The 24,633-nt window shown below is 43.1% G+C and overlaps 1 long non-coding RNA gene across 1 annotated transcript; it reads right to left on the reverse strand.

Annotated features, from left to right (window-relative positions):
* Positions 1-1,921: 1,921 nt before the first annotated feature.
* LOC124089435 (uncharacterized) lies at positions 1,922-24,223 on the reverse strand. Its single transcript, XR_006850734.2, has 3 exons — positions 23,403-24,223; positions 5,816-5,861; positions 1,922-5,037 (listed from the first exon to the last, which is right to left on the reverse strand). It is a non-coding gene; the product is annotated as an uncharacterized LOC124089435 (long non-coding RNA).
* Positions 24,224-24,633: the final 410 nt, after the last annotated feature.

Raw genomic sequence — 24,633 nt, forward strand, 5'->3', positions numbered from 1 at the left:
ATTTTCTACAGTCCAAGCTAAAGGTCAGTTGCCTCCCACAGTTGCAATATAGAGAGACTTGTCAATATCAGCAAATCCAGGTATCCAAAGGCGGCAGTATCTGACTGCCCCTAGGAATTTCCTAACCTGCTTTTTAGAGTGGGATTGGGATCTTCATTATGGCCTCTATGTGGGCTTGGGACAGCAGCTTTTTCCCTTCCATCAGTTCATATCCTAAATAAGTAACTTGAGGAGAACAGATTTGTGCTTTGTTTTTGGAGACTCAATACCCCAATTGAGCCAAGGTCCTCATTATGCCCCAGGTGGCCTTTCAACAGTCCCTTTCATCCCTTGCTGCTAGCAAAAGATCATCCTCATATTGAATCAAGGTTATCTTGGGGTACTCACTGCAGAAAAGGCTCAAATCTTTGTTGAGTTCTTCATAGAAGATGGTGGGGGAGCTCTTAAATCCCTGAGGTAGTGGAGTCCAGGTTGGTTGTCCCAATATTCCCTGCTCCAGGTCAGTCAATTCAAATGCAAAGATGGGATGACTCAGTTTTGACAAAGGAATGGAGAAAAATACATCTTTCAAATCTAATACCATATAGATCTTATGTTCTGATGCCAACAGACTGAGCAAGGTATAAGGGTTTGGGACAGTTGGGTATATGGTTTCTACCCATTTGTTCACTTCCCTCAAGTTCTGTACTGGTCTCTAATCATGAGTCCCAGGCCTTTGGACAGGCAGCAAAGGGGTGTTCCAAGGTGACTGATATCTAATTAGTATTTCCTGTTCTAGGAGACATCTAATATGGGTTTTGATTCTTTCTCTCGCTTCAGAGCTGATGGGGTATTGTCTAACCTGAATTGGCATAGCCCCAGATATTAGTTGTATTACAACCTAGAGGGTTATCCTTAGCCCAAACTGTAAGAATTTCTTGGATTAATAGTTTTTTTTTTTTTCCATTTTCCTTCTAAGCTTGGGTAAGATTTTGAGAGAGCAGATATTCCTCCCTTAATGGGCATGATATAGTTAAAGCTCTTGTAGGACTCCCTGATTGTAGGGAATTCATATCCCCTGAAAATGATATAGTTTCCTAAAGTTTGCTTAGAAGTTTCCATCCCAGCAATGGGAAAGGGCATTCAGGGATAACAATGAGAGAGTGAGTCACAGTTCCTTGTCCTACATCAGCAGTGGTCCATTTATAATTTTTAATTTCTCCTATTTCTCCTTGTACTTCCATATTTTCATTAGTGAGGGGTCCTGGTGGCTTCTGCAACACCAAATGTGAAGCCCCTGTATCCACTAAGAAATTTAGAGGTTGGCTCCCAGTTTTGAAGGTTACCATTGGCTCTTGGGAGCCTAGTTTGTAAGAGCCATGGTCCCCCTATTCTTCTAAAGTTAGAGCTGGTTTTAGATGAGGGGATTTGGCCTGCAGCTGGGGAAAGTCCTTTTGATTTTGTTGGGGGCATTTATTTTTTCCAGTGTCCGAATTCCCAGCAATAAGAATACTGATCTGTCTTTTGCCTCTGCTGTATGCAGTCTGCATCTGTCTGGGATTGAAAATTTCAGGAGACTGTAGCACAGCCCCTATGGCCCAATTTATTTCCTTTATCAGTAGAGCATCCTGGCTGTTTCTGTTTTCAAACACCTTTTGAGCTATCTCCAATAGCTCTGACCTGTTCTTCCTCAGAAAGCCATCAATCTTTTGAACATTTTTATGGATGTCTGGAGCCCGCCGAGGTATAAAAGCCAGGTTAATCGCCTTCAGGTGTTTTGGGTTCTCAAGCTCTATAGGAGTATATATAGATGGTATGCCTACAGGAAGGAGCCTTATCAGAAATGCTGAAGGCGACATGTCAGGGCTTTGTTTTACCTGTGGCAGTGAGTGGAAGTGCTGAGAGCTGCCAAATTTGCTTACAGCTCACCCCTGTACTGGAAAAACAAAGAACGGCATTGTGGCATGAATGCAGTATCAACACAGGCCCTTCCCTGGCAGGCCCCCAAATTGAGATTCAAGTCAAGTTTCCAGATTCTTTGTGGCAGTTGGACACCTGTGAAGGCAGGTACTATGCCATCAGAGGAAGCAGCACCAAGGCACAGGCCCCTGTTCCCCTGCAACCTGCACTACTGGCTGCACAGCAGCTCTAATCTAACCTGATGCCACAGCAGCAGTCCAAATCCCCACTCCTGATTATCTTTCAGGAGATATCTTTTGCTCTTCCCCTCTGCATGCTTATCCTGACTCCCATGGTGAACCATTCTGCCTTTTACCCTGTCTCCATTGGAAGTGGAAGGAATGTCCACTCCCATTTCCTTCCCACTCTAGCCCTTGGGGTGAATGTTTCAATATACACATTTTGCTTTAGAGTTTTAACCTTTGCTCAATGAAGTTGAAAACTTCCAGGGATATTAGAAAAGGGAGCTAACCTAAGGCAATTGACATTGACATAGAGGTCAGATTCCATGCAGTTTTTACTGTAGTAAATGTTTTGAAAATATTCAGAGTCATTTGCATCTCAATGGCCCTTACCTGGGCAATGTCCTTCCTCTCTAGAGTGGGGGAACCAGTCTCACCAATACAAGGAGATTTGGAGGGTGGCTGGGAAGAGACACTTGGAAACAATACTTGTGGAGGAGCTCAATTCCCTCCCTCCATTACTGGAGCTCCAAGGTGTGCCACCCCTGGACAAGGTCCCAAGAGACACTGGGACCTCTTGGTGGATATCAAATATCTTCTACTTCCTGGGAGATGTGTGATTATCCTGGTCTGGGAGTACTTGCTACCCAGTAAGCTGATGCCCAAAGAGAGTTACCACAAGATTAAGGAGCAAAAAAGGTTAGCACCACGTCACCCAAAGTTCTTCTGTTGCCAAAACCAAAAGGTTTCAAGGGAGGCTACATGACTCTTCCAAACCAAATCATACTTGTCAAAAGTGAGGTCCAAGCCCTCAAACTGTAGTGACTTTCTTATGACCATCATGAAAACAAATGCATCTGCTCATATTATACATTTAGGTCCCTACCAAAAGTCAAGCATGCTTCAGCTCCTAGAATCCTCCCATTCAATGGCAATGATTTTTAGAAGAATTTAAACTGATGTGTCAGTCCATTTTATACAAAAATGAGAAGTCCCAACTAGGGCTGGTGGAATATGTTATGTCACTAATGTGTTTGCCTATTGGTGGATGCACACTGCATGGAGAAGTCTATTTCCAGCTGAACATTCTCCATTCTTCTCTTAATAGACCAGATTAAAAAATCAGGTACAAGGGGGCCTTTTCCTAAATGGAAGTCGAGGGCATAAGCTTCACCTTGGTGCGCTGAGGCATCGCTCCCTTGGTGATGGCATCATCACCTCTTCCACCCCCTGTATAGGAACAAAACCATCAAGTCACCTTAAATGTTCTCAAGCCAGCCCTGTGCTCACATTTGTGTGAACTCCACAGAGGCATTCCCCTTTATAACTGTTATCTGTTAGTGTATGGCAAATGTATTCCTTCTAAACAACAACCTGGTTTTAGTGCAGATCATAAGCCATCACCTACAGTACAGGTAGTACAGAATGCTGACATCCAATACTCATGCTGACTCTGATTAAATGGAAGGGATAAGGGAAAGTTGTAAGATGATCCATAGAATCTGCAGATCAGAGAGACTGAGAGGACCCCAGAGAACAGGAAGCCATCCCGTGCACCTTCTGCAAAGCGGAGGGTCATTGCAGACACAATTATTTCCAATGCTTCCCAGAGAAGCCATTAAGGTCAGCCAGACACAGACCCACCCTGGCAAGAGGCACTACTCATAGAGGAGAGCTAAAGAAGTCAGAGGTCTTCAAAAATGTCCCCAAATTGATGTCTGAGGTATCTCAATTATTGCATAGGAATACATAGGAAAAAAATCAATTTGGACCAACTAGGTCCTCAAACACAGTACAGGATACCTAAAATCACAGCCCTGTGTGGATGTTGAAAAAGAAAAGGAATATTGGTTTCTTTGATTGTTGATTAAGGTAAAGATGCACTTGTGTCAGCCCTACCTCACACTAAGGGACACTGGAGGCCAAGAAAAAAGGGTTCCTCTATGAGAGAGTAACCCCAATCACAAGATTCACTAACTGGTCTTGAGTTCATTTCAGTGAGAGTGCAATGAAATGCTGGATAGGAAGCAGTAGGCATAATGCCTGGCAGAGTGTGCTACTTTTACTCTTGTTTTGATAATCAGTACACATACCTGAAATGAAGTTCATGAAATGCCACAAAAACAGCTTCTTGGGTTTGAATTAGAAAAGACTCGGACATGAAATTGTAATGGGCAATGAAAATCAAGGCATGTAAGATGACTCAATAAGCAGATTGGGTGATAAGCACACAGAAGGAAGAAATCAGGAAGCCTTTTGTCAATGTTTGTAGAATTCTGGAGGATTAGGAATTCCAAACATCAAGAAGTAAGGAAGGAAGGAGGGGAGGGAGGGAGGGAGGTAGGAAGGAATGAAAGAAGAAGTAGTTATGGAACATTTGAAGGCAGGTTCCCAATATAACCTTTATTTTTATTCACTGAAGATGAAAACTGGCAGACCGGTTCTAGAGTCTATGTGTCAACCAGTATGCTCTGCTTTCCTATAAGATAGGCAGAACTTGAAGAGGATTCAGCTGGTGAGCATCACATATGTAGAGGGGAAGAAATGAGAGCAGAACACCTATCAGAAGCATCACACAGTCTTCTAGGCATAAGGTCTTGAGGAATTGGAGTGAGACGTAGACACTAGTTGTGGAAAGGGGGAAAGAAGAGATGGTCAGCTCTGTGAGAGCAAGATAGTGAAAAGAGGAGCTTGCTCATGGCACTCTTGAAAGAATTTAGCACTTTTGCCTCATAGGATTACTTCTTCATTTGTACAGGAAAGAGACATAAGAAAATGTTGGCTCTTTCTGCATTCAGATTGGTTTCACAGAACACATTTTCATCCAGTATACCAATTCATTTGGATACATCACCTGTTTGATTTCTTCTGCACCTTGCTCTTTCACCCTCTCAACCTTAAAGAGGGAACTGAGGGTCTGAAAAAGAGAGAATAAGAAGTAATCAACACCTAGGGTAGAAACAATAACAACAAATGCCCCTCCCCACACCTTGATTCTGGCTCTCAGGCTTGTTGGAAACAGCCTGTCAGCACAATGGAACAGATCTTCCAGAAGCACAGGAAACCTATGTGAAGAGCTGTAGGCGGGCAAGGCTGGGCTTGTGGCTAAGTGGTCCAATGCTGGCCGGGCATGTATGAGGCCCTGGTTTCTATGGTGTGCACACAGTATCAATGATTACATTCTCTAACTAAGGAATTCCAAAGAAAAACTGTAGGATCGGGAACACTAAGACCTCAGGCCACACAGCCTTTCACAGTCCTACTCCTGGGCAGTACCTATGAGGTCTCCATGTTCAGGCTTCACCAGCACCAATGAGGGTGAAGTCCTGCAGCACTTTGAATCATTGAAAGATACTTGAATGCAACTGTCCTTTGACCAGAGATGCTTCCTCATCTGCACATGAAGTGACAGATTACCCATGTTTTCCTTGGATTTTTTTCAATGACTGGCTAGGGAATGTAGCGGTGTTACTATATTTCCTTCCAGTATGCTCCAGCACCCCTGGAACACATACTGAAACCAGGTGTCATGGCAAGGCCACAGCAGGCCATGGAAATATCTCTCAGGTCTCTTTGAAAAACCATCTTGCACAAAATCAGTGAATCCTGGCCAATATTTTCAAATTTTCAGCCCCTTGTTGGAAATGTCTCCCAGAGCTTTAAACTCGGATCTCTGTGTTTCCTTAGGAACCTACCTGTTCCAGAGTGGGTCCTCTAATGCAGGCTGTTTCCCCAAGGCACCTGTGTGAAATACATGATAAGACACAATATTAATCTATGCTTTCTAATTTTTTAAGAGAGAGAGAGAGAGAAATTTTTAATATTTATTTCTCAGTTTTCGGTGGACACAACATCTTTATTTTATTTTTTATGTGGTGCTGAGGATCAAACCCAGCACCCTGCACATGCCAGGCGAGTGTGTTAACACTTGAGCCACATCCCCAGCACTAAATCTATGCTTTCTTCATAGGGAAAAGAAAACCAATCTAGTTGAGGTGCACAAACTCCAATGATTTTGCACCTAAGAACTCACTCTCCTTTCCACTCTCTCTAACACTTCTACACTTCATGCTGAGAATGATGGATTTGGAAAGAGCTAGTCCCTGACCAAAATTCTGAGGTGCATAGATGAGAGAGGATTTGTCAGTAACCACTCTCTGCTAGTACTGAGGGTCCATTCTAGAGGTGTCACTGTGAATTTCAGGGATGCCTTGGCAGAATGAGCTCTCTTGGGTCTCCTGTGCTTGGCCATTTCACCTCTTTCCCTTGGAGCTGCAGAGGGGGTAAGAAATAGAAAGATACCTTGGGAAGAAAAGATACTTGGGAAGATGTTTCCCATTTCGGACAGCATTTCAAAGGGCAGGTGGCCAGAGTGGACTAGAGTCTACTAAAGGGTTGTGCTGGCCACTCCAAACCCCGCCTGTGGGCTCTCTCTGCTCTGCAGGTGCCATGGCCCCCCTAATCCAGAGAGCCTGCCCTGATTCATGCCTTCCCTCCTCACAACCAGCCCTCTTTTGGTGCCAATCCTGCTCTGGGGAGGTGACTGAACCCGAGGGTGCTCACGAGCTAGCTCCTCGGAAAACGTTCTTGGCACTCATATCACTCATTCCTCTAGCATCAAAGGTTGTTTCCCCAGACATCCTCACAGGAGCTGCTTCTCTCTACTGAAGTTTCTAGGTGACTTCCATTTTGTCAGAATCAGGCAGGCATTATCCTCCTTTTCCAGATGAGGAAGCTGAGGCTGAGGACCTTATATTAAGTGATTTCTCCCAGTTATATCCCAGAGCTGATCTTTAGAAAATACTCCCAAACTTCAGTTACCCTATACTTCCTAAAGCCAAATTGCAGCTCCAACCACATGGGAACTACTTCCTGGAGTCACCCAGAATTGGGCCCAATGACTTCTTCTATAGGCTTGTTTGGATACCTGCAATGCATGTTGCCTCTCTCAACCCCAATGCAACTATCCTTTTCACCTCTGAGACCAACAGTGAGTTCCTGAGGTCAGGGCCAGTGATGTGCACATCTGTCTGGCTTGCTCCCCACATGAGCGCATCCTCTGTGAAGGCACTCAGTGATGTGCATTGTGTGCAAATCTGGCTGAGGAAACCCTTCCTGAGGCAAGTTCAGATCCTACAACTCTGCTCTCTCACACCTGTACTTAGAAAGATCAGATCAGCCCTGCTCTGTGCTGTTTAGAATGAAGTAGAGGGTTAAAAAGTTTAGGTGTGCTGGCCTGTAACTGGCTCAGGATCATTGCAGTTAATCTCACTGCATCCAGCTGCACAGGCTGCCTGATCATCTCCTAGGGCTTCGTTCCCATGTCCACTCCTCAAGGGAACCTTCATAAATGAACTCTCTCCGTCTTTGCATATCTTAATTGTCTCTTTGACTTCAACTCTTTTATTCCCTTCATGGAAATTTCACTCTCTGAATTGCTTCTATCCTTCTTTTCTTTGATTCCACTGGTTTCCATTCCACTGGATACAGACAAAAAATAAATATATGTTGTGTGATGAGAATACTATGTTGATGAACAAAGCAGACAAAGAAAGATGAAAATAAAGAGACACTCAAGCAGAGAACTAAAAATTGAGCAAAGAGTCTCTATGAAGAAGGGAAAGAAAAGCTTCCCAGGAAGTGGAAAGAGACACATGGGAGTGGCTGGTGAGAATGCTCAGGCATTTGGAGGCCTTGGTTCAGGATTGTGGTTTTCCATCAGAGGGCAATGAGAAGTCACTGCATGTGGGAGCAGACTGGCATGATCTGTGCTGTCAAGGCTCATTCTGGCTACTGAAGAAAATGGGAGGAACTAAATGGTAACAAGGAGCCAAGCCAGGACCAGGGGTACAAGCTTCTTGGGGTCTGCCCTCAGCTTCATGAGCAAATATCTCTCCAACTGAGCTGGTCAAAAGTGAACCCAGCTGCCTCAGGAGAACTCAAGCAAGTCCCTGAGTGACAGCATACTGTGATGATTGGGTGGTGAGTAGGGTTGTCCTAACCTCATGACTCTGCTATCTGATGGGAGTTGGATTAGACATGTCTCCAAGTCTCCTCCTACTGGAGACCACGGGGTTCTGGGAAATCCATGGAAAGCACTGTATGCCACCATGTTGGGGTGTTTGCCACGTGGGAGGACAAGGATGTGTTTGGTGGTAGAAATGTGATGAGAGTGAAGGGGCAGTCTGAGCCAAAGTCCAGAGTTCCTGGTGGACTCTGGCATGCCAGAAGGGAATGGTGTCTGAAGGATGGGGAGGGAGATGAAGCTGGAAAGGGATACAGGATCACATAGGAGATAGCCCCCACTGGGACGGATAATGCCAAAGAAACACTGGTTGAAGAAACAACAGACAGAGTCCAGGAGCCACAGAAGGAATTTTGCACCACAAGGTAATTTAGAGCTTGTGTCTCCTTGACTACTCATGCAGAAACTTATTGTTGCCTGGGCTGTCCAATGTTCACTGTGTTCCCTGACCCACTTCCCTCTGAAAAACATCCACAGGGCTGGGATTGTGGCACCGTGGTACAGCACAGCCTAGCATGTGTGAGACACTGTGTTGGATTCTAAGCACAACACATCAATCAATTAATAAAATGAGGGTCCATCCACAATTAAAAAAACATAAAAAAGAGAAGAAGAAGAAGAAGAAGAAGAAGAAGAAGAAGAAGAAGAAGAAGAAGAGGAGGAGGAGGAGGAGGAGGAGGAGGAGGAGGAGGAGGAGGAGGAGCAACAACAACAAGAACAACAACAAGAAGCAGCAGCTATGCAGAAATGGCTCCCTAACCACCAACCCCATACATAGAAACTCCTGAGGGTGTGAGGGCCTTTTCCTGTGGGCTGTTCTGTGCATTCCCAATATGAACTTGGGAACAGACAATTCTGTCTTGGGACCATTGTTTGATGGAAGACAACTATGCTCATGACATGTCACAAGATGGAGTCCCTTCCTTGCATCAACTGTCACCCACTCCACAACCACCTATCCTAGAATTCTCAGTGCTCAGAACCCTCTGACCTCATCTTGAGGACATAATGAGGCTGAGGCCTTTTGAGGACTCCCATTGGTGGAACAAGCAGTGGGGGAGTTCATTCTTTCCAGAGCCTTAGGACTGGTAAGAAGCCTCCAACTGATGGATTCCCCAAAGGAGGACCTGGGCTTTCCTGGATGTAAGTAGCCCTCCTGTTCCTGGAGTGTAGGGGAATTCCTTTGGAAGGATGGGGAGGTGGCTGCCTGTGGGAAGTGCTAAGCAGTTAAGAGGTAGGCTCCACTAGAAGAGGAGGGACTCCAGGTAGACACAGACTACATTCTTCCCAAACAGAAAAGCTACATGGGAGTCCTTGTCAAGAGGGGAGCTTTGACTTCCTCAAGGACCTTGCCCTTAGTGAGTCTGAAGGATCAGATAGGTCCGGGACTGGGAGCCAGAAGGTCTGACAGAGTCCGGGTAGATCATGGCCCCTGTACACCTAGTGTTCCTTATCTGTCAAAGGTGAAAGTGGCCTCTCAGGCTTCCTGCCAAACTAGCTTCGACTCAATCAGAAGAGAATTGGCATGTCTTGGAGGAGGGTGGGAATAAATGAATGGATGAATGAACCAGGTCAAGTAGAGGAAGAAGAAAGAGTCCAGGTCTCAAGCTACAGCTGTCAGCTTGCCTCTTTCTGTTTCAGCCTTAAATTGGATTCCCTTTATTATGGATTACTGGGGCTGTATTATGTGATCACTGTGGGCTTCCTTCTCTTTCTTTGCTGCAAGAGGAAAGTGGAGGAGCATTCCTGGCAGTTGGTGAAAGTGCTGAGAGCCGCCACCTTCATTTACAGCCCACTCACTCCTGTACTGGAGAAACAAAAAACAACAATATGGCGTGAAGTCAGCTTTCAACACAGGCCCTTCCTCGGCTGGTCCCCAAACTGACTAGCCAGTGGAGATTCCAGATTCTGTGTGGTAGTTGGACACCTGTGAAGGCAGGCACTATGCCATCAGAGGAAGCAGCACCAAGCCACAGGCTCCTGTTACTCTGCCACCTGCGCTGCTGGCCGCACAGTAGCTCTTCCTTCACCTGGTACCACAGCACCAACCTACATCTCCACTCTCGATTATCTTTCAGGAGATACCTTTTGCAACACCCCATCCACATGCTGAACCTACCTCTCATGCCGGATCACTCTGCTTCCTACCACTGATTCACAGGGAACAAACATACCACATTAATAGGGCCGGAGTTCTAATTCCTATCCCTCTAACCCTAAGACGCTATCAAATGCATTGCTCCGTTTTTCAGATGATCTTCCAATAATCAGCAGATATCCACTAGAGAAAAATCACTCCAAAAACTGACCTTATTTCCCTAAGCATTTATTTTCTCCTAGATATTCATCCTCTTATTGCTTCTCAAATACCTTCAAATAGTTGGGTAGGGGAGGAACTGGCTTTTTTATTTGTTGTATGAAGAAAGATTTATTTCCAAATATTTTCTATCCCATAACAGAGTAGAAACAGCAACCTCCCTCTTTAACTTTCATACTCAAATGTCTTACATTCCCGACTTCCTCCAATATAGACTGACTTTTCTCCCTGAGCAAATTTCTCTATAACTACCTTTCTTCCTGTCCTGTATTAGAAGCAAAAATACCCCTTAATGTTTGTAACCTAACATTCTCAATTCAATTTTATCTATGTACTCTAAAACCGTACCACCACACCCATTATTCTCTCCATAGCTTTCTTTCCAGTCATACCCAGCCAATCTAATAGCTGCCTCTGTTTGCCTTCTTCACACTTTAAGCAACCAGCTACCATTATATTGATCTCATTCTCACCCCTGAGAAAAGTTTTAAAACATGGCCTAGACTCACCCCCTCTATTACCTCCAGTGCATCCTCTTTGCTCTTCCTTGGAGTAGGACTTTTACATTAATCTCTATAACAAAATTACATTTTTGGTATTGCTAGGGAAGATCCTCATTACTTAAATATTGGCATGCTTTTAGATTGAGGAGGAGTACATCGGTTTGCTTGCTGTATTTTTTATGTGTGTTCAAGAAGACACTGACAAATCCTTCAGACTACAAATTTCTCACTTTTGACCTCTGGTATACCTCAGTCTTCTGGTTCTTCTAACTTTCTTTGAAATTCTCAGATTTTCTGCTGATTCTTCTTCTTTCAAAGAATGACCTCTGATGTTTCTATTATTTGCATGGTTGTATTATAAGACTCATTTTGCTTCTCTGCTAAACAGTTAAATCTACATTTCTAGACCTCTTCCTCATAGCTCCTCTTTAATTTTACAACTTCCTACTGACTTATATTGGCCAGCATTTGAGTGCAACATGTTTGTAATTCAATTCAAAATTTTCCTCAAATTATACTACCCACCTATGTAGTGCATCCAGATTAATGACAGCATTATAAATTCTACATAGTAAACAGTACTCATCTTTTTCATCCATTAATAACCTATGGACAAATTGTGTCTATTCCATTTTCACTATTTTCCTGAATAGATACCTTCCTTTCCAACTTGATTAGCACTGTCTGCATGCAGGTTGTTGTGATAGTAAGCATAGAGATGACAAAAGTTTAACAAGTCTCTCAGACATTAATCTCTTGTCTGAAATCCATGTTTTACCCAAAACACAGAATATATTTTAGGAAATGCCTTTTTGAAACCCTTCAAAACATCCATAGAAATAAAAATTTACTTTAAAAACTAGAATTTTAAAGCTAATGAATACATTATCTTCAATGAAAGAGTCAGTGGGTAATCTTCATAGCTAAATGGAAATAAAAGAATGAAGAGTCAGTGAGAATGAACTGTATCAATGGAAACTACACAACCTGAAAAACAGAAAAGAGACTGAACAAACAGATAGACTGAACATAATGGACCTATACAACAATATCAAAAAGTCAAGCATAAGGATAACTGGAGTTCCAAAACGTGAGGGGTGAATAGGTCCTTCAAAATTAATGAAATAAGGACTAAACATATCCATGTAAAATAGATAAACATATAGAATCAAGAAACTGAGTGAACCTCCCCCCACTCAAAAAAAAAGAACTTCAAAGTATATAATCAAGCTATTGAAAACCAAAGATACAAAGAAAATCTAACGCAGTCAAATGAAAATGAAATCCTCCATTCAGAGGACACTGAATTCTCTATCCAACAAAAATATCCTTCAGGAATTATGACAAACTGGAAACACCTTCATACTAAGGAGAAAAATCCATCACCTGCAGACATGACTACAAGAAATGTGGAAAGAAACTTTGTAGACTGAATGCAAATGTTACTAGAGCCCAAACTGAAAATTTCATGTGTTCTTCCGTAGTTAGGTACTAATGTACATGTCTTGTGAAAAAAATACAGTAAACTGGGCTGGGGATGTGGCTCAAGTGGTAATGCGCTCGCCTGGCATGTGTGCGGCCCGGGTTTGATCCTCAGCACCACATACAAACAAAGATGTTGTGTCCGCCGAAAACTAAAAAATATTAGAAAAAATTCTCTCTCTTTCTCTCTCTCTCTCTCTCTCAAAAAAATACTGTAAACTAAGAAAGAGGTTGATGTAAATATAATGAGAACCAGAACAAAATAAGTGTAAGGAATTTTCCAAGATGAGAGAGAAAGAAAACCCCAGGATAGCAAATGTGTATCAAACATAGAGGGCAACCTCTACATTAGAGGATACCAATTTAGATTGAAAAAAGTGCCAAAAGAAAGAATGTTATTACCAAGATCACCACACAGAACTGCCATAAAAACAAACATGCAGATACATGGAACAGAATGAAGAGCCCCGACATAAATATTTATGATCTACTGATCTTCAACAAAGATGCCAAGAGCATACAATAGGAGAGCACAGCCTCTTCAATAAATGGTGCTAGGAAAACAGGACATCCAAATGCAAATGTATGAAATTAAGACAATATTAAAAAATTATCTCAAATTTGTTTAAGGCCTAAATAGAATACTTGACAGTGCAAAATTATTTGAAGACAAAGAATAAAGCTCTATGAAACTGGATCTGGGCAAACATTTTTTGGAATATAAACCCCAAAATACACATACCAAAAAAAAAAAAGCAGAAAAAGCACAAATGAGATTGTATCAAACCAACCAGCTCTCCAGCACAGCAAGAGAAACAATCAATAAAATAAACAGAAACATATTAAGGAACTCAGAACAACTCATGAGTAAGAAAACAACCCTAGTAATCAATCTTATGGTGTGTCCTTTTTTTAAGCCTTTAGTTCCTTAAGATGAAGAGCTAAAGGCTTTAACTGAGCCCTGGTTTAACTGGAGGGAAACAAGACTCCCAAAATCTTATCAGCTACTGAGTTTTATAAATCTTAAATACAGATTTGGCAAATTCAAAGTACAGAAACAATGAGGGCCTGGTCACAGAGGGTGGTACAGGCCAATCACATAAGCTGAGGCATTCAGGCTCCTACAGCTCTGCAAACTCTTCTGCTTAGAAAAAAGGAACAGGAGGCTGAGCAGGGACCTACTGGGAGTCACATGGTTGTTAGAAACAGACCTCAGAACAAGAACTCAGGCCTATTCATGGCCCATCACTGTTCTGAAGCCTTAGCAATTGCAGGCTAAGATGGCAATAAACATGCCCTTTCCTTTATGCTAGACTCCTACAAAATGCTCCCACTCCATGAGGCTTCTGAAGGGAGACACAGCTGGATGGAACTGGAGACAAAAGCAAGTAAGAAGGCAAGGCCCCTCCTGCCACTCTCCTCACTGAGAACAAGAGCAATCAAGTTTTCCACAGATGGCCATCACTATGTGGACCTCTCAGGAGCTGTGCTGCCAGAGCCAAGTAAAAGTCTCAATAAGCATCAGACAGATGGGTCTGTATTATTCATAAGCTAAATTTCTGCCCTCCTACAGGCATCAGGGGGATCAGAAATTACCCATTTGGAAGTTCTGTACACATTCAATGGACAAGCATTAGGAAACATCATCTCCACATGGTGGGGAGTGGAGGGAGGACCTGGGGTTCCCAACCCAGAATCAAAAGCTCTGTGAAGATCAGGCAGAAGTTTCTTCTCTTGCCTGATAACCTGGCATCCTTGCTTACTCCCTACTCATCGCTAATACTTGCACTTCATCTTCTGCCCAATACTCCCCCAGAGCCAAAGACTTCAGCAGCCACAAGCTCTGCATGACATCTTCACTCTCCTTCACTCTGCTCTCGTTTCACAGGCCTCCTTGCTTTTGTCTATTCCCAATTCAAGGTCTTTGCATATGGCTTATCCTTCTGCCAGGAACACTCTATCTGCAGATGTCTATGTCCTCTCTTCCTTCAGATCTCAGCTCAAATATTATCCCCTCAGACATCTAGCAGACAATATCCACCCTTGTTCTTGATATCAGCTCAAACATCTTGAATGATAGCTTTAAGTAAACCCTATCTTGCCCATACAATCTCTATAGCTCCCTGCTAATTGTTCAGGTGAGTTAAATGATGTGGGCAGGTTTTAGTCCTACATAGACTGAGATAAATGTACCTTTCTGCCTCATTTGTTTCTTTGAATGTACCTGATCCAAGCCATGTTTCCAGTGACCAATACAAAAATCCGAAGCTCTTTCCTGCTGCTCTCTATATGCCAGGACTACAAGAGCCTGTAAAAGTAGTGCTTCAATTCTAACTGCTCCATGGACTAGCTGGGTGATCTCAAAGCAGGCTGATTAACACATGCCTTTGGGTCCTCACATATCAAGTAAACAAGATGGTGGTTCTCCTCAATGGGCTGTGGTGGGGAGTTAAAGAGAGGTGGCTTGGGGTCTTCTTGGAACAGTGCCAAGCACCACATAATACTTCCACAAGAATCGAGGAATTAGACCTGAATGTCAGCACAAAGTCCATCCTCATCAATGGGCCAAGCCACTTTACAGGTGAGATGCTGAGGCATCTCAGGAAATTTGTTCCAGACAACACATCAAAGCAATTACAGCCCCCACATTTCCTCTGAACCCTAAACATGCATATGAAAAAATTTAAAAGAAGTGAGAATCATTTACTTAAGAAGAGGATGCACTTGGAGAATGAACAATAGGTTACTGAATGATCAATGGGTTATAGAAGACATCAAGGAGGAAATTAAAAAATTCTTAGAGATTAATGAAAACACAGACACAACATATCGGAATCTATGGGACACATTGAAAGCAGTTCTAAGAGGAAAATTCATTGCTTGGAGTTCATTCCTTAAAAAAAGAAAAAACCAACAAATAAATGATCTCATACTTCATCTCAAAATCCTAGAAAAAGAAGAGCAAAACAACAGCAAAAGAAGTAGAAGGCAAGAAATAATTAAAATCAGAGCTGAAATTAATGAAATCGAAACAAAAGAAACAATTGAAAAAATTGACAAAACTAAAAGTTGGTTCTTTGAAAAAATAAATAAAATCGACAGACCCTTAGCCATGCTAACGAAGAGAAGAAGAGAGAGAACTCAAATTACTAGCATATGGGATGAAAAAGGCAATATCACAACAGACACTTCAGAAATACAGATGATAATCAGAAATTATTTTGAATCCTTATACTCCAATAAAATAGAAGATAGTAAAGGCATCGATAAATTTCTTAAGTCATATGATCTGCCCAGATTGAGTCAGGAGGATATAGACAACCTAAACAGACCAATATCAATTGAAGAAATAGAAGAAACCATCAAAAGACTACCAACTAAGAAAAGCCCAGGACCGGATGGGTATACAGCAGAGTTTTATAAAACCTTTAAAGAGGAACTAACACCAATACTTTTCAAGCTACTTCAGGAAATAGAAAAAGAGGGAGAACTTCCAAATTCATTCTACGAGGCCAACATCACCCTGATTCCTAAACCAGACAAAGACACTTCAAAGAAAGTAAACTACAGACCAATATCTCTAATGAACCTAGATGCAAAAATCCTCAATAAAATTCTGGTGAATTGGATACAAAAACATATCAAAAAAATTGTGCACCATGATCAAGTAGGATTCATCCCTGGGATGCAAGGCTGGTTCAATATACAGAAATCAATAAATGTTATTCACCACATCAATAGACTTAAAAACAAGAACCATATGATCATCTCGATAGATGCAGAAAAAGCATTCGACAAAGTACAGCATCACTTTATGTTCAAAACTCTAGAAAAACTAGGGATAACAGGAACATACCTCAATATTGTAAAAGCAATCTATGCTAAGCCTCAGGCTAGCATCATTCTGAATGGAGAAAAATTGAAGGCATTCCCTCTAAAATCTGGAACAAGACAGGGATGCCCTCTCTCACCACTTCTGTTCAACATAGTTCTCGAAACACTGGCCAGAGCAATTAGACAGACGAAAGAAATTAAAGGCATCAAAATAGGAAAAGAAGAACTTAAATTATCACTATTTGCTGATGACATGATTCTATACCTAGCAGACCCAAAAGGGTCTACAAAGAAACTATTAGAGCTAATAAATGAATTCAGCAAAGTGGCAGGATATAAAATCAACACGCATAAATCAAAGGCATTCCTGTATATCAGCGACAAATCCTCTGAAATGGAAATGAGGACAACCACTCTATTCCCAATATCCTCAAAAAAAATAAAATACTTGGGAATCAACCTAACAAAAGAGGTGAAAGACTTATACAATGAAAACTACAGAACCCTAAAGAGAGAAATAGAAGAAGATCTTAGAAGATGGAAAAATATACCCTGTTCATGAATAGGCAGAACTAACATCATCAAAATGGCGATATTACCAAAAGTTCTCTATAGGTTTAATGCAATGCCAATCAAAATCCCAATGGCATTTCTTGTAGAAATAGAGAAAGCAATCATGAAATTCATATGGAAAAATAAAAGACCCAGAATAGCAAAAACAATGCTAAGCAGGAAGTGTGAATCAGGCGGTATAGCGATACCAGACTTCAAACTATACTACAGAGCAATAGTAACAAAAACAGCATGGTACTGGTACCAAAACAGGCAGGTGGACCAATGGTACAGAATAGAGGACACAGAAACCAATCCACAAAACTACAACTATCTTATATTTGATAAAGGGGCTAAAAGCATGCAATGGAGGAAGGATAGCATCTTCAACAAATGGTGCTGGGAAAACTGGAAATCCATATGCAACAAAATGAAACTGAATCCCTTTCTCTCGCCATGCACAAAAGTTAACTCAAAATGGATCAAGGAGCTTGATATCAAATCAGAGATGCGCCATCTGATAGAAGAAAAAGTTGGCTACGATGTACATACTGTGGGGTCGGGCTCCAAATTCCTCAATAGGACACCCATAGCACAAGAGTTAATAACTAGAATCAACAAATGGGACTTACTCAAACTAAAAAGTTTTTTCTCAGCAAAAGAAACAATAAGAGAGGTAAACAGGGAGCCTACATCCTGGGAACAAATCTTTACTCCTCACACTTCAGATAGAGCCCTAATATCCAGAGTATACAAAGAACTCAAAAAATTAGACAATAAGAGAACAAATAACCCAATCAACAAATGGGCCAAGGACCTGAACAGACACTTCTCTGAGGAGGACATACAATCAATCAACAAGTACATGAAAAAATGCTCACCATGTCTAGCAGTCAGAGAAATGCAAATCAAAACCACCCTAAGATACCATCTCACTCCAGTAAGATTGGCAGCCATTATGAAGTCAAACAACAACAAGTGCTGGCGAGGATGTGGGGAAAAGGGTACACTTGTACTTTGCTGGTGGAACTGCAAATTGGTGCAGCCAATTTGGAAAGCAGTATGGAGATTTCTTGGAAAGCTGGGAATGGAACCACCATTTGACCCAGCTATTCCCTTTCTCGGTCTATTCCCTAAAGACCTAAAAAGAGCATGCCACAGGGACACTGCTACATCGATGTTCATAGCAGCACAATTCACAATAGCAAGACTGTGGAACCAACCTAGATGCCCTTCAGTAGACAAATGGATAAAAAAAAATGTGGCATTTATACACAATGGAGTATTACTCTGCATTAAAAAATGACAAAATCATAGAATTTACAGGGAAATGGATGGCATTACAGCAGATTATGGTAAGTGAAGCTAGGCAATCCCTAAAAAAGCAAATGCCAAATGTCTTCTTTGATATAAGGAGAGTAAGTTAGAACAGGGTAGGGAGGAAGAGCATAAGAAGATTAACATTAAACAGGGATGAGAGGTGGGAGGGAAAGGGAGAGAGAAGGGAAATTGCATGGAAATGGAAGGAGACCCTCAGGGTTATACAAAATTACATACAAGAGGAAATGAGGGGAAACGGAAAAATAATACAAGGGGGAGAAATGAATGACAGTAGAGGGGGTAGAGAGAGAAGAGGGGAGGGGAGGGGAGGGGGGATAATAGAAGATAGGAAAGGCAGCAGAATACAACAGACACTAGTATGGCAATATGTAAATCAGTGGATGTGTAACTGATGTGATTCTGCAATCTGTATACGGGGTAAAAATGGGAGTTCATAACCTACTTGAATCAAAGTGTGAAATATGATATATCAAGAACTATGTAATGTTTTGAACAACCAACAATAAAAATTAAAAAAAGAAGAGGATGGGCACATATGACAGCTAGAAGGAGCATAGTGGGCATGGGTTACATTAGCGTCAGATGACAGCAGACTTTCCAATTTTACCATTGCAGATTAAGCATCCCTAATCCACAAATCCAAAATCTCAAACCTTTTGATGTCAACTTGATGCCACGGGTAGAAAATTCAACACCTGAACTCATATGACAGTTCACTTCAAAATAACAGACCCAGAATAGCCAAAGGAATCCTTAGCAAGAAAAGTGAAGCAGGAGGCATCACAATACCAGACCTTAAGCTATACTATAGAGCAATAGTAACAAAAATACCATGATATTGGCACCAAAATAGACATGTAGACCAATGGTACAGAATAGAGACACAGAAATCAACCCACATAAATACAGTTATCTCAAACTAGACAAAGGCAACAAAAACATATATAACCTCTTCAACAAACAGTGCTGGGAAAACTGGAAATTCATGTGTAGCAAGTTCAAATTAAACCTCTATTTCTCAATACACACAAAACTCAAAGTGGTTCAAGGATCTAGGAATTAGACCAGATATACCTAATATAAGAAAAAGTAGGCCCAAATTTCATCATGTCAGATTAGGATCCAACTTCCTTAACAAGAGTCCTAAAGCACAAGAAACAAAAGCAAGAATCACTAAATGGGATGGATTCAAACTAAAACAATCTTCTCAGCAAAAGAGATAATCATCAAGGTAAAGAGAGAGCCTACAGTATGGGAGTGTAATTTTACCACACATACATCAGATAGAGCACTAATTTCCAGTATATTTAGAGAACTCAAAAAACTTAAAATCAAACAAACAAACAAAAAAACAATCCAAACATTAAATGGGCTAAGCAACTGAACAGAAATTTCTCAGAAGATATACAAGCAATCAACAAATTGATTATTTGTATTTGTATTGATATACAAGCAATCAACATCTTTAGTGGTTAGAGAAATTTAAATCAAAACTACTCTAAAATTTCATTTCAACCCGGTCAGAATGGAAGTTATGAAAAATACAAGAAATAATAAGTATCAGATAGGATGTGGGGAAAAGGTACACTCATACATTGTTGGTGGCTGCAAACTAGTGCAACCTCTTTGAAAAGCAGGATGGAGATTCCTCAGAAAACTTGGAATGGAATCACCATTTGACCCAGCTATCCCACTCTTTGGTCTATACCCAAAGGACTTAAAATCAGCATACTATAGTGATATGGCCACACCAATGTTTATAGCCACTGAATTCACAATAGTCAAACTGTAGAACTGACCTAGATGCCCATTAATAGATGAATGGATAAAGAAACTGTGGTATATTTACACAAAGGAATATTACTCAGCCTTAAAAGAGAATAAAATTATGGCAATTTTAGTTAAATGGACGAAGCTTGAGAGTATGATGATAAGTGAAGTAATCCAATCCCAAAAAAACTAAAGGCCAAGTGTTTTCTCTGATTATGGAGCTGATCTATGATGGAGAAGGGGCCATACAAAGAATGAAAGAACTTTAGATTGGGCAAAGGAGACAGTGGGAAGGGATTATGAGGATAGGAAAGATGGTGGAATGAAATGGGACATCATTACCCCACTACACCATGTACAACCAGAGAATTGAAATGTTGCACTCCATTTTTGTACAGTAAATTAAAATGCATTCTGCTATCTAAATGTATTCTACTGTCTACTTGTACAACTAAGTAGAACAAATTAAAAATTTTAAAAAGCCTCCAGAATTTTAATACAGCTCTGGCTGAGCCTGAAGTACCTTCTTAACCTGCTTCACTGGTCCTGGGTCCTGATGGGTTTCTAGGTCAGCACTAGACATATTTTCCAGCCTCATACTCTTATGCCAAGCCCTTAGTGGCTGCCGAGGGTCAGGCCAAACTTGGAAGTTGTTCAGCTTATCTAGGAAAACTGATTAAGACTCACCTTTCAGAAAAAAAAAAGGGGTGAGGCACTGACAATCAGGGAAACAGCTCCTCTGAACCCAGAGGGAGGGAAGAGGGAAGACCTGATTTGGTGCTCAAATTTCTGAATAAGAGCTTTCAATACTATCCCACTGAAAACTGGCCCTCTGACATTGGAATAGATGTCTCTTGCCAAGGAGGTAAGTAAAGGAACAAAAGAATGGAGGAGGTCTGCTTTGATGGACATAGATGTTTTTTAACCAAGCCCTTAGGGAACCCATGCTCAAAAGAGAGCTCAAAGATTGCAAATTTGAACCAGTTTCCCTCCACTGGGTTTGTGTCCGTGGACCATTGCTTACTCTCTCAGGGCCACAGGATTCCAATCTATACATTACAAATTATGCTCCCCTCACATTCCAAGGATGTGGCGATGTGTGGGATTGGGTAGAAACATCTGTGGTGTCGGGGCAGTGGGTAAGCGCTTGGCTCTGATGTCAGACAGACCTGGGAAGTAAGTCCTAAATCTGCCCCTTTTTGACGGGATGCTCTTGGGCAAGTCATTGCCCCCTGTGAGCCTCAGTTGATCTCTCTGTGAAATGGGGACAAACTACCCAACTCATAAGCCTATTGTATACTCGAGAGTATGGTGCATACTATTCACTGATAAATGGAAACTCTTATTCCTAAAATGAGGGCCCCCACCAATTCCGAATATTGAAAGCACCACAAATTTGCAACTGTGATTCCAGATCTGGAGTTCAACAGATCTGTCCAATGTAGCAAGGTTAGGCCCCTGCCCCTCCAACATACCAAGCAGGGCGACTAGAGGTCTCTTTGAGTATGAGTAGCTCTCAGCCTATAGCCACACAGAAAGCTTATTCCAACCCTAAACCTTTTGGACAGAGGCCCAGAACTCTGGCCACTAGGTGCAATGCACAACCCACAGCCTGTTCTCTAAACCAAGCTGCACTGACAAGGACCAGACTGGGACATCAGGATAAACTCATCCTGCATATGATAAATTGAATCCTAGAGAAGGAAAGAAATTAGGGCACAGTTCTGAGGAAGCTGGTGGAAAATCTAGGACCAGAACCTGAGCCAGAGCCCTCCCAGAAATTTTGCTGACACTCTCCCATGTGCCATTTCTCAATTCTGCCCTTCTCATTTGGACTAGCCTGCAATTTCCTTACAAACCTGGGCCATTCTGAGGGATCCCAGATATCTTGCATATTTCCTTATTGGAAAACACCGGGATTACAAACAGCCCTGGATCTGATTCATAACACAAAAAAGGAAAATCCACACACAGAGACACATACACACTCATGCTCCCTGCACAGAGGGCAGCAACAGATCCCAGTCTCCAGGCTGCCCTAGGGGGCTATCTGCCTCCACACAGAAAGGGGCTCCTTCATTGTGCTCTTCCACTACATGCTTCAACCCCTAATGCACACATGCACACACACATAAGCACACCCATGCACACACAAGGAGCAGGTTGGCCCACAAGGTCTACAGCCATGCATACTCTTGGGCTTACAATTCCTAAGATGCAAACATGGCAATGTAGGCCAGGCTGAGTGATGGAGGGCTGACAAGGGAAGGGCTACACACACACTCCACACAAATACATAATCATACCCTTATTGATTCACACATATTCACATTTCATACAAATACAGACTCACAGAAACAGATCACACATACAGATTCACATACACACAATACCTAGATATACACTTGGACATCTCCAGACAAACGCATATATGTTCTCACATACTCCACCCACATGTCCTTACACACCCACACAAATACACACACAATCATAGCCTTATTGATTCACACATACTCACACATATTCACTCATAGCCTTATTGATTCACACATACTTATTGATTCACTCCTTTCTGTATGGAAATGTTTTCCTTAGCCCCTACAACTATAAACACCCCCTACATCTACAGGTACCTGGGAGGTGATTGTTATGAATCCAGAGGCCAGACTTGCTCCAGGCTGGCCCAAGGGAGAGTGAAAAGGCAGAGGAGCAGCAGAAGCCTGTCATCTTCCTGTGGGGTGGGGGTAGAGAGGAGAAGACCCTGCCTAACAAGAGAGCAGTCCAGACTATGACTTGGTACCCTCAGTGAGGGAGCTTCCTGGAGATGGCTCTAAGGACTGAGAATGTGGAGGTGCAGGAGGGAATCTTTATGTTCCCAAACTGAAACTCTCTCCTTTGCTGAAGGCTGGGACACTTTTGGCAGCCCCTTTAAACATTCTCCCCCAACAGGCCTGCTTGTCCCCAGGAGCTTGACTCTCCTTTAAGATCACATTACTGAGACCCACACACATGTTCCATCACAAAACAGGCTCCCACCCAGACACCTCAAGGCATGCCTCCCACCTGAATAATCCTCATGCTGCATCTGAACCTGCATATATCTTTTTTTAATATATTTATTTTTTAGCTGTAGGTGGTGGACACAATTCCTTTATTTCATTTTTATGTCGTGCTGGGATTGAACCCAGTGCCTCACACGTGCTAGGCAAGCCCTCTACCACTGAGACACAAGACCAGCCCCCTACACAGAACTTAAAGATGCCAGAGGTATACCTTGCCTCTAGCCCCACAGACCTCAAACTCACAGGCCACACTTCCAGCCCTGCTGAGGTAGACACCCACAAAGGGTAAGCCCCCTTCTAACATGGCGAGTCCTGTCACCAAGTGACACCTCTAGAGAAACTTCATTCTCCCACCCAAGGCACCTGCACCCTTTGCGATTAAGTCCCCGTACCTACCACCTTCTTCAGGTTGTTCTCCAATTTCTGCTGGGTCTCCAACCCTGAGAGACAAAGCAAGAATGCTTTTGCGATCACGCTGTGGGAGCGGCAGAGGCTGTCCTCCCTCACGCCTCCCTTACCCCATGGAGGTCACAGCAAAGCCTTGCACAGAGTTCATTCGGCTTGGATCCTGTCGTGAGCCGCTTTAAGGTCTGGCGGCTGCAGCGGCTGCGGCGACTGGGGCTCCTGCCTTCCTGAAGCTCCTGTGCTTCCTGGAAGCAGAGATAGCAGAGTCCTTGTCTCCAGCTCTCTGGTGATGCCGGCGGGGGCTCTGGCGCTCAGGACACAGCAGGTGGCTTTGGCTCCTGTGCTCTAAAGGTGGTTGCAGTGACAGTGGCAGCCTCTGCGTCCTGGAGGCGGCTTTGGCTCCAGCGGACCTTTGCTATGGTGGCAGCAAGGCTGCGGCATTGGCTCTTGGCTCCAGCAGCGGCAGCGGCAGCGTCGTGGGTTGCAGCGTGGTGGCTCAACAAGGTGTTGGCTCCAGTAGTTCCTGTGCTCTGGCAGAAGCGATGGCGCTGGCATTGGCTTCTTGATCTGGTGGCGGCAGCGGCATTGGCTCCAACGTTTCCTGTGTTCTGGCAGCAGTGGCGACTTTGTGCTCTTGGTGGCGAGGATGGCTCGGTGAGGCGGCCTCAGCGGGTTCCTACGCTCAGGACTCCGCATTGGCTCCCAACAGTTTCTGTGCTCTGGCGGCCTTGGCTCCGGTGCTCTGGGGCTCTGGAGGTGGCGGGGGTTCCTGAGCTCCCGAAGAGGCGTTGGTGCCAACGGTTCCTGCGCTGCGGCGGCGGCGGCGGCGGCGGCGGCTGGGGGTGGGGGGTGGGGGGCGGCGACCAGAGCAGGGGGCGGCGCCGGCGGCCTTGGCCCCAAGGTTCTTGTGCTCTAGAGGCAGCTGTGGTAGTGGCGTTGGCTCGGTGTTCTGGCGGCGAAGGTGGAGTCAGCTCCCTGCTGTGGAAGTGGCAGGGGCGTTTCCTGCGCTCCCAATGAGGCAAGGTGTTAGCTTCAACAGCATTGACAAAAGAGGTATGTACATGCTAGCTGCACACACTCAAGCACCAAGCCTCTGTGCAATGTTAGGAGATAGATTTTGGCGTTTGGATTCAGCATACTCAGCACCCCCTAACCCTGTAAAACAAAATTGGTGGTGAGCTTCTGTGGTCTGCTTGAATACCTGTGAGTAGAGCCTGCTATT

The sequence above is a fragment of the Marmota monax genome, unplaced genomic scaffold, assembly GCF_021218885.2.
Source record: "Marmota monax isolate L192 unplaced genomic scaffold, Marmota_monax_Labrador192_F-V1.1 WCK01_AAM20220418_F8-fsc00253, whole genome shotgun sequence".
NCBI classification, from domain to species: Eukaryota; Metazoa; Chordata; class Mammalia; order Rodentia; family Sciuridae; genus Marmota; species Marmota monax.